Source organism: Trachymyrmex septentrionalis, unplaced genomic scaffold (assembly GCF_001594115.1).
Source record: "Trachymyrmex septentrionalis isolate Tsep2-gDNA-1 unplaced genomic scaffold, Tsep1.0 scaffold13, whole genome shotgun sequence".
Classification (NCBI taxonomy): Eukaryota; Metazoa; Arthropoda; class Insecta; order Hymenoptera; family Formicidae; genus Trachymyrmex; species Trachymyrmex septentrionalis.
Genome location: NW_017304438.1, coordinates 4,584,366 through 4,592,074, shown reverse-complemented (window position 1 = coordinate 4,592,074; position 7,709 = coordinate 4,584,366). Strand labels below are relative to the sequence as shown.

Genomic DNA, 7,709 nt, shown 5'->3' with positions numbered 1-7,709 from the left:
TTTCTCTTGAACTTCGCTGGGCAAAAATTGCGTGTCCACGGCAAATCTATGGTATGGACAAGTACACGAGTCCGGAAACTATTGGGCTTCGGGAAGCTTTTGCCGCAGGTCAGATATTCGTATGGCTTCGTGTTAATTATGTGTATGAACTTATGAACACGCAGCGATTGATAGCGTCCCTTTTTTTTTGCAAAAGTACTTAACCGTTTTTTTTCTACTAAAACGTGCTTCAGTTTCGTGTTTCTTCAACGCATTTTTTTGTCTGTAATAAAACCATGATATGTAATTATTACTTGTTTGGATAACAATTTTTTAAATAACATGCGAACTATGAAATGTTTAAAAGATATCCAAAAAGCAGCTTAATTTTTCAGAAAATAGAAATTTATTTTAAATTTATTTTAAATTTAAATTCTTTAGATTTTTACGTGATTTTTACTTAATTGATTTTTTATAATATAATTTGATAAATTAGAGATAGATAGAATATAATTTTGCATGCAATAGAGCACTTTACTAAGTGTTCATTAATCTGAAAACAAAGCGTGCCAGTTTGTGTAACAAAGAGTTCGAAGAGATCTGATATTAAGGTCATCTACAAATAGTTATTAGCATTAACTACCTGAAATTCGAGCTCTCATTGTCTGCACGCGAGAGGCTTCGGAATAAAATGCGTATGCAGATGATTCTCTAAGGTTGATGATCTTGATAAGAATAATTGCATTATTAGTATCAAGTACTACATAGCGACGAAAGCCATTTTAAGTCAGGAAAGAGACAAAAATATTGAAGAGTACGTTTTGAATCGTAATATCTATAGGTAAATAGTTTTGAAATTGTAATAATATATCTATAATAGTATTTCGAATACACTTATGTAAAAAAGAATTTATTAAACTTATATATTATATATGTGTACATTTTTTTTCGAAAATTAGTAATTTGGATCGAAATTAATTATAATTTATTTAAAACTAATAATATGTCAAATATGTCATTATTAATTGCAATTGTTCCTCTATATTAACAATGCAAAGCTAAAATAAGATTTTCTTTCATTTGAATATCATTCGCATACTTGGAGATTTGATTAAAATAAAATCCGCACTGAAAAAATCTTCCATGATCTTTATCGAATCCTGTGAGTCTTGAACACGATCTCATTCGGAAATTTGATCCTGCAGACGTTGCACATTAAAAGCTTTATTCTTGTTAGTGCGGCGTATTCCTTTAAATCGATGTACTTGTCCATTTGTCGCTGAGAAAGTGAAACGCTTGCATTTTTTTGACAGCTCGATTCTGGGATCTGTTCAGAATTTTCATGGAGCGGTATACTTCTTCCGACGGTTTGTTCTCGTATACTGCTCGATATCCAGCACGTTGTTGGGCGATAAATTTTTGCTCTTATCCAAAATTTTAAACTTAACTTTAAACTCTTCAAAACAAAAAATAATATCACACACAAAATAATTTGTACGCAAAATTGTGTAATATAAGAATTTTCTTTACGCTGTTCTTTAATATTTCACTTTTCACATTTCATATTAATGCATAAAGTATCTATTTATAGTTTTGCAAGCTATATTTTTATATTCGCTTATGCAAATTTAAATACGATTATGCGAAAAATAAGAGGTGGAAGTCACCGAAGAATTTTCATTTTTTTTCTCAGAGTGAATTAGTGAAGATAACATCTGTGAAGATAATAAGCTCAAATATACATTTATAATTTTTGTAGATATTTCAATTTTATTTAATATCTCTGCTTTTCTAAAATAATGTTATTGAACTCTCAGCTTGATAATTGCTTCTGCGAATGTATAAATACGCCAAAATATTCATAAGATTGTTTCAGAAATGTTGACATGCGGAAAGGAAATATATACCGTGCGGCGAATTTATCACTTTATCGTAATTAGTCGGTTTCGGTATTAATTTATTTGTATTATTAATCCAATTACGTGCAGAGGTCGAATTATAAAATCAGTACATTATTAAGATATCTAGTCCTTCTTTTCAGATGTAACCATGTTAAGACCTCACGCGGATTAATTACAAATCTTGTTAGAGGATCTGGTATGATATTTTATTACTTAATGAATAATGAGTGTAATTGCAACGAAGCGTAATTTATATTGCAATCAAAGAAAATATGTATGAGCAGAATGGAAGTAATCATGGGGGTATATCGCTTTTGACTTAACGAATAGAAAAACGATTTGAGATTTATATTCGTATATTACGTACTATCAAATATCGTGATATTATTGACAATATTGAAAACTATATGAAATTATTTTAATATTTATATACGTAATAGAATAGCATCTCTGACGGACTCCTAATTAAGATAGAAGATATAGCGGGAAGAATAAAACATATAGATATTTGTAACGATATTTGTAACATATATAAAACATATATAAAATTTGTAACGTATACTTTGTATTATATTTGTAAGATATAAATATGAGAAATTGATAGAATATTTTTAATTGCATCCGTACCGAGAAATATACGAAGTCAAGCAGCATCAACTGTTCTGTTTTTTATTCAACGTAATTAGCGGCTATTGCCGACTGTTGTCCGTTTGCATAAAATAGTGCAATTGAATGAAATTAGAGGAAACGAGTTGTGCGTATTCCGTTTACTCGGAAAACCGGAGGAGGAAGTATCGCGCTCCGAATAATTCTTGTGCAAGAGAGAAGCGTAGGAAGTAGCTTATTTATGATCCCTCTGTCCACTGCTTATATGCGCGTTTTTATCTGCCGCAACTAAACAATTAGATTTTTAATGAAGCTTCGATTATAGAATATTTTTATACGTAAATGTAGTGTGCAGTTTTGATCGTTTTTCAAATTAAGTAATTGCGATCATGCACACGTAAACATTATGATTAAGCTACTGTAAATTAACTTATAATCAATTCTATTATCCTTATATTCTTTATCTTGTATAAAATTAAAAATGACATTTTATACAAGATAAAAAACATAAGAAATAATATGGAATGTAGAATTATTAAGGATACCTCAACATTAAAACCACCAACTATTTTTATCTTAATATAAAATCTAGAGTTTTAAGATTTTTTACATTTTTTTTTAATTTGACAAGAGAGATAGAGAGAGAGAGAGAGAGAGAGAGAGAGAGAGAGAGAGAGAGATTGTATATTTTTTTTCTTTTTATTAATTTAAGAGAGGGTTTGTACATGATATTCATAAAAAACTTTAACTCTGTCAGCTTAGTAATTTCAAAAGAGATAAGAAAGCTTTTTGAGGACAAAGCTATTTGGTGGTTTTAATGTCAAATAAAAATATTATTTTTTATTTTTCAAGAATATGATAAACCCTAAATAGAAGCTAGCTACATAAGCGATTTATACAGATACAGAATATCAAAGACAAAAATAGATTCGTGCAGGCTATTCACTTTCGTCCTCTGTTATTTTCCCTCTCGATCTTGCCATCATTCTCGTTGTCGCGGTCGCGAGCAAGAAATTCAGTGGAAAATCCTCTCGAGCGGTCAGACGTGATCTCGCACGCGTTATAGACGCCTGTGGAAATATTATTAAACTCGGATGTGTGAAACGCATTCAACATTGTGAGATAGGCAATCAGGAACTGCACCACAAATTTGATGCATTACGATATGATATTATGGAGTCACAACGTGACTTTTACGTAGGATATCTCAAAATTATTTCCACTAAGCTAAATTATAAGAAAAATGAGAGAAATATCATTTCTTTCAATGTTAAATTAATTGAAAGATTGTTTAGCATTAATTAACACATAACGTATGTGTGTGTGTATAAAAAATGGTCAGCGGATAAGCAGCGAGTAAAATGCAGCTGTTGAATCTACGACAGTTTGTTCTATCATATTTCTTGTGGAATATGTCGTTTTTTTTCGATATAAACGGTCCTTGTCGTATCTTACGAACAATCCGTTCCGCCATGGACATTTCTCCTGCGCGCATTACGAATCGTTACATTATTAAAGCGACCTGCTTTTCCGCGGCTTTCCCACGGCGGTTTCCTGCCGTTTAACTCTTCGACTCTGGCTTTGCATCTCCACCACAGCCTCCACGTGCTTTGCCTGACAACGACATCGCGCACGTGTCGCAAAAAGCACTGATATTTCTCTCGAGGACGGTCCCCGTCGATCGTGCAAATAAATCCGCGACGGCACATGATGTGCGCTCGTTCACGAGCTGATGCATTATTTCATGGAACGGCGGTAAGACCTGTGCAACTAAACTCGCCGCGACGGTGAAACGAAGAGAACGAGAGAGACGAACGGGGTGCATAAGCGGTGGGGCTGCGTGTGGGAAACTTGTCGGATGCATTATGTATTTATCGCTTTACTTACTTAGTTGGGAATTACTTTGCCATCGTAATGACTTTCAGCGTATAGCGCGCTATCTTAGGAATGCCATACTCCTGATTTATCGCCTGGACCCGTTTTTCTCGAACCATTTTGTCGCTAACGTGCTACCTGCTTCGGCAAGCATCCGCGACCATCATCGACAACGATCTTGATTCGCGTCGCGAGTCCAATGACCTTCCTGAATCTTGAATTGCAGTAATAATCGGAGTATAAGTTGAAAGGTTTCTTCACAGGAGAACTGTTGCCGACATGAAAAAAAAAAGATTACTTCAATTTTTAAAATCTTATACTTGTACGTGGTATTCCCTATTAATAGAATTGCCTTAAATATTAATTTAAAAATGAAAATTCGCAGCTGTATGTCGAAATTATTTTAAAAACATTGACGCATATCTAATTAAACGAAATTAAAGTAATATGAATTTCTGGTTGTCATAATTAAATAATCTTGTATTTTAATCAAAAGCTTTGTTATTTTTATTAGAATTTATGCAACCATGTGTGTCTGATTACCATAATCAGAATATGTACAATTAATTTTGTCTGATTATTACAAAAGTATTTCAGATTAATTTAACCAATTTTTCTTTAGTATAAAATAAATAAATTATTTGGTTATAAATTTTATATATAATTTTATATTTATTTTATGTACAATATATACACTGAAAAAAATTTTGGTCATTTTTAATTTAATGAATGATCATTATAATCAATGTCCGACTTAATGTAGTTAATTCATTGATACAATAACTGGATTCATTTATATAACAGCATATTTATTTTTGCAATGAATTCTAGTAATAATTTTATAACCTAAATTATTATGAGAATTTATTGGATCAATTTTCAGTAATTCAATGAATATTTTATTATATTTACATACAGTTTTGGTTTAATATAGAACTATATGTCATTCACATATTCATTACTTGCCAGAGTTCAATTACTTATTCACGATGGACACGCTTGTGTAAAAGAACGCGCATCGAGTTGCCGTGCGGATAATATCGGGAAATTGAATACGCGGCACGTATCTAGCATTAATGAACTAATTATAGCGAGGATATATCCAGGTGTCTGAGAGCGATGTCTTTAGCGAGACGCCGATATCGTCGACGCCAAAGAAATCGTATTTATTTTTTCATGCAATCATTTCGCTAATTGCCTCTCGCGCTATGCCCGCGTGCACGAGAAGATGTAATAAATATTCGTGATTAATTAAGAATCCGAGATATGCGAGCGTTTTATAAAAGAGAGAGAGGGAGAGAGAAAGAAAAAAGATTACTCTTGTGCGTTCTTCTAATTGGACAGCAGATAATTTTTCTTGATATTTAGAGGATTTTGTTACTATAATATCGTATAACTGAAAAAGTACATGTGACACGTATTTTGTGTATATTATCTTTGTTTAAAAACAATTACAATCTGTTTATTTATCAATTTTTATTGAATTAAATTCATCAATTTTTTTACAAATTGTAGTCTAAATAAATGACGTTAATATATATTGAGATAAAAACAATTTAAAAAAATGAAATATTATATATTAATTCGATATATTCATATCGAAATAAATTTCTACTGTAGGCAATATATTCTTTGCACAATAAGATGACTCAACAATTATATAAGAGTAGATATTATTTAAGTAAGTGGAAAAGGATACTTAATTAGCTGTATACTTTGAAGTTCGTATTTCAATATATATTTTAATACAAGCAAAAATAAAACAAGATGACAGTCATAATTCAAATTGACGGGAAGTATTAGCTAAACGTTATAAAAAATGTAAATGTTAGATAATTTGCTTTGTCGATTCTAATTGTTTTATCTAATGTTATTTTTAAAATATGACTCTGATAATATTTTTTAAAAATGTTAGAAAGAAGGAAATGCTATCGTTTCTCTTATCCGATTATTGAAATTAAATAAACAACACGAGAGAGAGAGAGAGAGAGAGAGAGAGAGAGAGAGAGAGAGAGAGACAGAGAGAGCAATACTTCAAAATGGAATAAATTCCTACACGTCTACATTATTACAAATACATGTAGATATCTGCTATGAGTTTATTGAATGACGAATCGTTATTGGTATTATTGATAAATCTAGATAAATTCTGCCAATAATCTGTCAGAATTTCTTCTTAATCCATAATACACATTACTGCAATATATCATATTCGTTTATCAATTATAGATCTTGATTCTTCTTGAAAACAAATTGTAAATATTTTATTTACTAAGAAATAGAAAAATACATCGTACATTTTTAATTCAAAATCATAAATTATATAAAACCAGTTTCTGAAGACAGATCATAATAGAATACTTATGTATTAAATTCAAACATCATACTCTCTAAATTTTTTGAAGTGAAATCTCACACTTCGAAAGAGTTAAAATATTATCACTATTAAAAAATTCTTGAATAAGAGAAGCATATTTTCATTTTTTTCTGGAGGGAAATTCATTCCAAAGGAAAGAAATCTAATTTTATTTCTTAAATGAATCTCAATCCAAAAGTGTGAAATCTCACTCTAAAAAAAAGAATGAAAATCTGCACTCTTATTTAAGAGTGCAAACTTTGCATTTTTTTTTTTAATAACAGCGGTATTTTAACACTCTTTTAGAGTGAGATTTTACTCCAAGAAATTTAGAGAGTAAATTTACAAACATAAAATTTTTATTTTATTTTTAATAAAAATTAATTTTTCTTATAGTCTCTTTCTTCCTTTAAAATTTATCTGATAAATCTGATAAATCTGCAAAGAGAATTACAAATGTTCGTTGTGTCATCAAACTGCACAGATCGTTTTATACGATGAAAAGTGCAACATATCTTCTGGGAAAGATGGTTTTCTCAGATCTCAGATACGCAGATATACGGAAGAAAAAGACGGCCGGCCAGAAGATCCAGACGCGGGATTTCCCTGATGGCATCGATAAATCAGTTCTCGTGCGATTCGTCGCTTAACGACACAATGAGAACCGAGAAAACTGTTCCGTGCCATGACAGGATATGTCATTACTGCATTACTTATAAAGCCTCTTCGTGGCTACGCACGTCGCATACGAATGAAATCGCATCGCAATCCGCACGGCAGCTATTACAAAATCTATAGAAAAAGCGACCTACCCGGCACGCCACGTATGCAAGGATACGACCGCGAGAGTCCGGCTCTTAATCGATTAAATATGCACGTTGAATATTGATTGATCGATCTGTGGAAAATGCGCCTGGAATTCGTATATGTTTTCATCATCAAGAACATTGCGGATATTGTCGAAGAAGACAGATCATATATCGATCATAATT

At 31.4% G+C, this 7,709-nt stretch overlaps 1 protein-coding gene and 1 pseudogene across 1 annotated transcript in view; both read right to left on the bottom strand.

Moving 5' to 3' along the window:
- The window catches only part of LOC108756669, a 2,363-nt pseudogene extending 1,632 nt beyond the window's left edge, over positions 1-731 (bottom strand).
- LOC108756912 overlaps positions 1-7,709 on the bottom strand; it is a 67,199-nt gene that overhangs the window by 1,516 nt on the left and 57,974 nt on the right. The window lies entirely within an intron of this gene.